Raw genomic sequence first — 9,073 nt, 5'->3', positions numbered from 1 at the left:
CACACACACACACACACACACACACACACCCCCTCACACACACACCCACACACACTCACACTCAGACTCAGACTCAGACTCAGACTCTACTATTTGTCATGCTAACAAAGATTTAATAATCACACCTGGCACAGGCGAGAAAAGAGACGTACCGAGATCATTGTCCAGCTCTTCTGTATGTACACCCTCTTCTCCAGGAGAAGAACACAGACGAGAGGAAACACACAAGTGTGAATATTTGATGAACAATGACAGAATAACAGCACATCACAGAATTATCACGCTGCTTCACACACCTACAGCACACAGTAAAAGTTCACCAGAGAAATAATGAACAAACAACCTTTACATCATTAAATGAAGACATCTGAACGGAAGGGTTTCTGATCAATTCCTTACCTTCAAATCATTATGGTTTTCAATTTATGCCAGTACTTTTAAAAACTAGCTTCAGCTTTGCTATTTTTCTACGACTGAGCAAGTGGAGTGGGGGGTTGTGGGTAATATATGAGTGCAGAGAGCATGCACAGATGCACACTTGTATGGCACTTTTGCCGTTCTTTTATAATGTACTGTGAATTATGACACAATCACTCTAATCTTGAACAGTATCCAAACAGGATTCAGATTGGACACAGACACGCTTCCCAGTACAGACCTCTCACTCCTCAATAAACACATTAAACATCTCCTGAAATACATTAACATGTATGTTTATACAGTACATAAGAACTGCATATTTTGGAGTCAAGTCTACAGTATAATACTTTCCTTAATACAAACTGATTCATGGCGACTTTACTGAAATCAATGCTTTACTCAAAGCAGTAACCTTCCCGTTAGCTTTAGCTTGAGTGTCGATGTGTTTGTACATTGAACATTGACTTTGAACACAGAGATGTGTCTCTGTTTAAGATTCAGATTTTGATGGCAGTAAAGAATACCGCTGATGAAGGGCGCCCTCTGCTGGTCAGAGACATGCCTTCAGTGACTCGCCTGTCCCGAGCCAAAACAGCACTCTTCAGGTCAGGCACATCTTCAGCCACTGGCCCAGCTTCTGCTGAACACATCTGATGCTGATGTTACTCTGTGACAGCAGAGCTCAAACTGCTTTGACTCCAAGGCCCCTGCTGTCCACTAAAATATCTGAAGGCCCCATTGTGTTTCCAGCCATTTGTGATTTACTGGACAAAGATTGAGGGTAAGGACTTCCGACATGTTTCATTTCTACCCAGTAAAGTAATTATTTTATGGAATTTTAAGTTTATTCATTTCCATTCTGGTCTAGAAATCACACTGTCAAAATTAACGCATATATCCAGCTTTTCCATGACTTTGAGGAATCCTGGTTTCATCAGTCAAACATTTCAGCTATTTTATTCAGCTACAGCGATAGCTGGATGCCTTTGTCCATAATAGGAAGTTCCTGGAAAGTCATTATTGTCTTATTACTCCTATGAGTTTTGCTTGTGGGCTTTCTGCACAACGGCGTCAAGTATGAATGAAATGTACGTTACATGCGAGAGTTTGTAATTTATGGTATATTGAGACATCCATATTTAACACAATAATGATTTTTTGTTTTAAAATATCACGATCATCGTCAATACGGGTATTTGGCAACACCCAGACATGAGATGTGTTATGGTATGAGAGTAGGCTCTGTTTGTGTGGCTCTTACCATCATCGTCACAGTCCTCCAGAGGTTTGAGCTGTTTGTCCTGACACCGAGGGTCCATCCATGAGGTCGTCTTTGTGTTGTGGCTATAAACAACAGCATTGCTGGTGTTAATATTAAAGAAATGAAACTGTAAGCAACAGTTTTTTTTTTGAAGTTTATGTTCTGATTGTGTCAAAGCAGTCCTCACCGCAGGCCTAACACACGTTTAACGTGTTTCTCTTTCTGAAATGTGTATGTGAATGATCTTGTACCATTGGGTGAAGTGTCTCTCAGTCAGTGTTTAAGGGGTGTGTTGTGGCGGCTCGTACTCTATGAAGTAAATCTCTCCGCTCTCGGTGTAGGCGGTCTCCCAGTTGTCCGGCAGCGGTCCGAGCGGGTCCTGGTCCGGAGGAAGGCCCGGGTGTTTGGACGGCGGCAGCGTGGCCATGTTGTTCAGCACGTAGCTGGGGGCATTGTCTCGCACCTCCGGCCGGCTGGAGTCTCCTGTGCACAGCAGGGGAGAGGGGAAGAGACTACCAGCTAAGAACTCTGGGTACAAATACAGGAGGAAGTGGGAGGAGACACAAGAGAAGAGTCTCAAACACATGCACACACACCCTGAGAGCTACTCCAAACACAAGACTCAGCTCTGAGCCGATGCTGACAACATGAGCTACTCTAATCAAAAGAACACATTTTGGGGAAAACTGTATTAGATTCAATGTTTTTAATTCAACTTTTCTGTATTCACTGAAATATGAGTTAATTCCAGAACTTTCTTTTGTGTAATGTGAGCATGTTGCTAAGCTAGCAGTGCGATACATGAAACACATTTATATTGATCCTTTTTGCTACTGAATTAAATTCAAACTGATTTAGTACAATATAAAAATTCACAGCACACATGAACATTGGGTAAAACTGTCCATGTCGAATTAGACTTAACTATTTGACTGTTCAATACTGAATGAAAATATAGTACATTCAGGGCTCGCAAAATCGCTAAGACAAGAAAGACAAGAAAAAAAAAATGCGGAAAGAATCGCATTATGGATTAATGTGATGATTCAATAATTTCATCGAGTAAATATGAGCGCTGCATAGTTTCAAAGTCAAAAGGTGGCATGGCAGTTTTTATGTGAATGAATCTCTGAAGGGAACCGACTGTCTTCAGAAAAGTTTTGATTGCATTTTCTTTTCATCTTTCCGCAGCGCTGCTTCCTGTACTGCCATTACCGGGGAAACCGCTGTATTTACAAAAGCGCCTCCTGCTGGCAGAGAATGAATGTGCATCTTCAATAATCCCGTCTGCTGTTTGTTCACATCAATGCGAATATGGACCCAAGTTTTTACGCAGCAAACACGCAGAGTTGAAAATGTGAAAGAAGCTAATGTACCTTTTAAAAATCTAGACAATTAAGATATATATTGATATATTTATACAGTAAATAAATCAATAAATGCACTGCTCTGTTGTCTCTGAGGCTGGGACTCTAAACAGTGTTCTGTGCTCGCCTGTGCAGACAAAGACAGAACAGTTAGCGTGTTTTGCTCAAACTTTCTCCATGGCATTGGAACTGGTACACCGTTGTCGCTTGTGAAAACACAATAACAGCGGCCCTGGCTGTAAACTTACAGATTAAGGGGCGGTGATATTATAGTGAGATCCCTTTGCCACGTCACCAAGAGAGCGAAATCAGACACATTAGTTTTCTCAGACGCTTGCAGAAAAAGGCTTACCAAAACAGAGTTACTGGGTTAATCTTTTTCACGTTTCCTTGGTTGGTAGATGCACCGGGGACCTGATTATAGCACTTAAAACCTGGAAAAGTCAGATTTTCATGATATGTCACCTTTAATATAATAATTTACATGACTCATCCCTTTTCTTAAAAATGGTTTAAAGGCTGAAATGTGATGTTTATCGTTTTATCATATTTTTTGTTGTGTGAAAACCTGTATCTGAACTGTAAATCATGTCAATTTACGGATTAATTTGTTACATTGTCCTACACACTCATGCAGTGTTAATTGTATAGCAGGTCTGACAAAGGGTCATAAAAAGCCTGAGATTGATTGTTAAAAATCCTGCAGATACCCTGTAAATAGTGAAATAAAATTCCTTCCTTGATATTTGTGTTTTGATATTTTGACTCCTATCAATCCTCTCCCCGGGGGGGGGGGTATTATGATTTATTTATTTAGGCTAGTTAAATTCATTTCACGCTATCAAAATCTGAAGAGTGCCTGTCCGAAGAGCTACCAGGGATTTGGACATTTTGCGAGCCCTGACATTCATAATCAGCTGATCTTCATCTGTTTTGCTGGTCGCAGTGCATTGTCTCTGTCTCTGTCTCACGCTCATCAATGCTTTCAGAAGGCCAGATCATACTAGGACTGCAGCTGAGACAGGCTTCAGCGAGCCGAGAGCTCAGCAGAATGCTAATATACAGCTAGCGGGACACATTCAGAGTCTTTATAGACAACACACCCCCTCAAACCAGCGGAGACCCCTCACAAAATAAAGCCTTTCAGTCTGTAGAGCTTCACTAAACCAGCCTTACTGATCAACTGCATTTAGAAACTGCTGTCAAACTGTCAGTGTTATTTATTTTCACAGGTCTATAGAGGATCTGAGTGTGCTTGGACAGTCGTCATCACAGTTTTACAGAAATCCTCAAATACTGGTCAAATGTTGGTGTCAGGGCACTTCAAAACATACCTGCATTTGCTCTGAGGCAAACGAAGGCTAATAACCTCATCAGTGCTGTTAATTCAGGTTTATTTTCACAGGCAGTAAGAGCTGCAGTAGTTTATAGTGTCAGCACTGCTGTAGATCAGTGATCTGACTGTGAGACTGTAAGCTCTGAATCCATGCAGTTTTTCATCTGTGAGGCATATGGCACATAGAAATGTGTTCAAATGCCATAATTCATTGATTTTACCACTCTTTAGGACTTCCGACTTAAAATTTCCAGTTGGTTCCTTTGGCATATTTTGTAGCTATGCTGGCGCTCTGGACAGGTGCAGACACATAAAGCCAGCAACCAGACGCTTCACAGCTCATCAGTTTGTTCCATAAAACAATATTTCATGATCATTTATGTCATTTATGTTCTACCTTCTTAAAAACCAGCAAGTCAATCAAAATTGTGTGATACTGTGAATACACTGCCGTTCAAAAGTTTGGGATCGGTATGATTGTGAAGTTTCATATCATCATCAAGGTGATGAGCATGAAAGACTTCTTTAAAAAACATTAAAAAATCGTACTGATCCCAAACTTTTGAACGGCAGTGTATGTCTCAGTCAATGCCATTTAACCATATATACATCTGTCACAATAGAACACATCCTCTCATCTGCTTATTGTTTTAATAAACAGCTACTACATACCTTACAGCTTAACTTGCTTATTTGTAATTTTTGTTTTGTTTTTACATACACAAAGCTAAAACTTAATGTGCAATTTACACACATCAAATTTTGTTTCACAGAAAATATGCAATATGTAGTAACAGTGCAAATAATTCATCCAGTAACACATTTAAACTCCAGTAAAAATGCTCTCATACACACACACACACACACACTCAGAAATAAGCCTGCTTGATCTCAGCATGTGATCTGATCATTCACACACAACTCCAACCGGCAGACTTTCACACAAAGATGATGAGAGCTCCATCAGCACTTGGACACACACACTCACACACACACACACACACACACACACCTGTAAACGTGTTGTTCATGTCTGCATCCTCCTGCAGCGCTGTATGCTCTACTCCTGCATGCTGCATACGATCGCAGGACTTCTGGGAACCAGTGCAATTGTCTCGCAAAGCATCATGGGAAATCACTGTCCTACTGAGAGGCTGGATGGGTGGCTTGGGGGTCCCATAATAGTTACCTAGGCAACCAGGAACCCATTAACATGCTTGAAAAGAAAGAGGGACAGAAAGCATCGCAGAGAAAGAGAGAGAGAGATTTGTAAAACACACACACACACACACACTCAGCTCAATCCAGAAAAACACAGCAGAGGCATATGTTTGTTAGAGGTTTGTCAAATGTTTCAGTAAATATTGTGCTTCTATAAAAGCGTTTGAGATGCTCTGACTGTACGAACATCTGCAGCCTGACACGGCTCTTCAGTAAGGCTTTGTGTATTTCTTTTACTTTGTTTTGGGCTATGCTAGCATGCTAATGCTCTCTTTGGGCGGGTGCTACGTTATAATCACGGCACATGAACATGGCAGTCTTTATGTGAGCTGTTTGCAGTGTCTGACGTACCGTCATACGTTCCTATCTCTAGCAGTGCTCCGCTCCGCTCCAGCTCCAGGAAGTCCTCCAGGGACAGGAAGTTGTAGTCCACACCATGAAGCTCGCCGTCACGAGGAGCTCGGGTCGTACCTGCACAAGAAACACACTTCAGATCTCCAAACTCAAGAGAGCTTTCACTGCTGTCAGGGAACAGCATTTCAGAGATGCCACAAACGCTGGGAAACTGATTTGATTTCTCCTGTCTGTGGAGGACTTGAGAAGAACTCTGTGACCCCGCTGTTCAGGATCTGGACTGACAGACTGTCATCCTGATGCTGAGACTAACAGCACAAACTCACCAAACGGACGGACATCTTACAGATGTTCTGGACCGAGCCTGACCTCCAGCATGCAATCAGGTAAACATCACTCTGAATTTACACTACAAAACATGTCAAGCACAACACGCAATTAACCATCAACCAGTAAAACTATTCTGTTGGTGATACATGTGACACATGAACCAATTTTCACAATGCAAATGTCAGGAGTCAGCTTTACGGTGACAGACAAGGTAAAGACGATCACGGCTCTCTCGAAGTCCAGACATGTACTGTCACACTTGTGTTAGTCTGATGCTAACAGACCCTAGTGTCCAGTGGGGAGAGACAGAGTTATATTACAGTGCTATGGGATCAGATTCCCGCCAAATGTATTGCAGTCACGGATAAAAAAATAACGAGCGTGAAACCAAAATTAAAAAACGCAAGTAAAATTATATTGCACAAAATTAAAAAATGAAAGCAAAGTTTACAGAGTAGCAAACAATGGTCACGGATCAAAAAATAATAAGTATAAATCCAAAATTGAATAACGCATTTAAAAAAATAATAAGCAGGAATGACCCAAAGCTAGGGGGTCCGCAAAATAATTTGCTATACTGTATTTTTCGGACTACCCGTCGCGTTTTTCATCTTCTGAACGTGCTATGATTTATATTCCAAAGTGACTTATAATGCATTTGATATAATGCATTTAATGTCAAATAAGCAAAACGCAAACAGGTAAAAGCGGGCACTTCAAGGCGATAACAATATCGTGCATATTCATTACCGTGATATATCGCATTACCGAATACCGGCACAAGTCTACTCCAGAATAATGGCGGAAGCGTAGGGCTGCTGCAGCTGCAATGGAACGCTCTGTTGTATTAAACTATACATGCATGATGCTGTTTTGTTTCTAATTGTTTAAGAAACTTTAATTACATAAGGTTTATAAATAGGGATGTAACGATTACTGGTTTGACGATAAATCATGATAAAATTCCCCACGGTTATTATTACCGTTTCATCTTTTAATTACCGTAAAAGCCATATTAAACCGTATTAGATTACCAGTATATAAAAAAATACTGTCCAGCATAAAGCACAGTTTTCAGTAACAGTCTCACGTGCACACAGCACGCAGAGTAGTTTAGTTTTGAGTGAAAACAGGGCGGAAAAGCTGGAGGTTTTAAAAGAGTGCTAAGGGAATTATACAAATGAATATATGAATGAATTAATTATATGAATGTACCTCTGAAGGTTCTGACTGCTTCAGAAACGATTCGATGGCATTTTGTTTTCATCTTCGCTCCATGTAATACTTAAAGGAAGTGTTTTAATCGCAATACTGCTTTGTCCCCGGAGGTTACGGGAAACAGCTCTATTCTGCTTTCCATAAGCGCCACCTGCTGTCAGCGAGTGGATTTACAGAGACCTATATTTACATTCAGCTTGTGTGCAGTTTCTGTCTGGACAAAAACGGACCGAATTAGCATGCCTTGCTGTAAATTTTGACCGGTTGATGAAAAACAAGCTTATGTGGATTTTACACATTTAAAAATTCAGATAAATTATCTAGAATTATTTATGGAGCAGATAAAATACATACAATCATTTATTAATCAATTATCATTTCGACTTATATCATTTCTTTATTTAAAGGCTGAAATGTGGGGTTTACCTTTTTATCAAACTTTTTCAAAGCTTTATTTGGACATTTACATTAGATATTTCAACATGCTATTAAACTGTTGTCAGTCAAGTTGTCATTTAAAATCCGAACATCATTGGTAATGTTATTGTTTTAGTGATTATGCAAACAAAAAGTCATTTTATTTGTTGTTTGTTGATTTTTAAATATAAAACTCGGTGAAGTGATTTATGTATCGGTACTTTTTTAACATCTCAGCACATTTTAAAAATACCGTGATAATACTGATAGCCGTGATAATTTTGGTCACTATAATCGTGATAAGAAAGTTTCATACCGTTACATCCCTACTACTGTAATACACGACTGATCGATCATTTATAATTTAGTGGCATTGCAACTACCACGAACATATTCATGGCGAGAAACCAGTGAAAAACAGAAAAAGTAAATAAATAATATGATAGTTTTTTTTTTTTTTTTTACTTTTATGCATACTGTCTGTAATACAAAAATTCAGGTCTAAAAAGATAGGGCCAGACCAGACGAGAGCGAAACCTGAGCAATGTTTACCTCAAACACTTAAGCTGAACGTAAAGCTTCCTGTGCCGTCATGCTGAAACGCATCAGCTCATGGACACTAGCAACCAGCCAAGGCTTGCAATCCTCTCTCTGTCTCTATTCTCGTGCCCTCTGCTCTCAGCCCTCCCTCTCTACATTTTTCTCTCAAAGACCTCTCTCTGCGGTCGTGTCCAAACCCTCGGCTCGCATTCCATCCCCTCTTTCATGTGTCTGCTCACTGCAGGTCCATTTCATGTCACGGCCACGTAATTACCGATTTGTTTGGGGAGAGGAGGGATGGATGGATGGATGGATTTCATTTCAAACGAGACATGAGGATTAAAACGAGATGTAAACATTAAAATTAGAGGGAGGAAACGAGAGAGATTTTTCTCTTTTTTCCTGAATCAATATCATTGCTTTGACAGCACACTGAGCTTGTGTGAATTGAATGTGTCTGAACAGATCGCTAAAGCTTTGAGCGCGAGCCAGTCGGGGACAGACCTCAGAGAGAACAACACTTAACGCTTTCAGCCGCAGCCAAACCAGAGAAATGGAGAGAAGCTCCCAGAAAGAGCACAAAAAAGAGAGAGTGAGTGTGCCAGAAAA

The 9,073-nt window shown here is 40.4% G+C and overlaps 1 pseudogene; it reads right to left on the bottom strand.

Moving 5' to 3' along the window:
* Window positions 1-9,073, bottom strand: part of LOC107747755 (membrane-associated guanylate kinase, WW and PDZ domain-containing protein 1-like) — a 105,374-nt pseudogene that overhangs the window by 33,311 nt on the left and 62,990 nt on the right.

Source organism: Sinocyclocheilus rhinocerous, unplaced genomic scaffold, assembly GCF_001515625.1.
Source record: "Sinocyclocheilus rhinocerous isolate Xijiao unplaced genomic scaffold, SAMN03320098_v1.1 scaffold1551, whole genome shotgun sequence".
In the NCBI taxonomy this organism is placed as follows: Eukaryota; Metazoa; Chordata; class Actinopteri; order Cypriniformes; family Cyprinidae; genus Sinocyclocheilus; species Sinocyclocheilus rhinocerous.
This window is presented reverse-complemented; position numbering and strand designations above follow the sequence as displayed.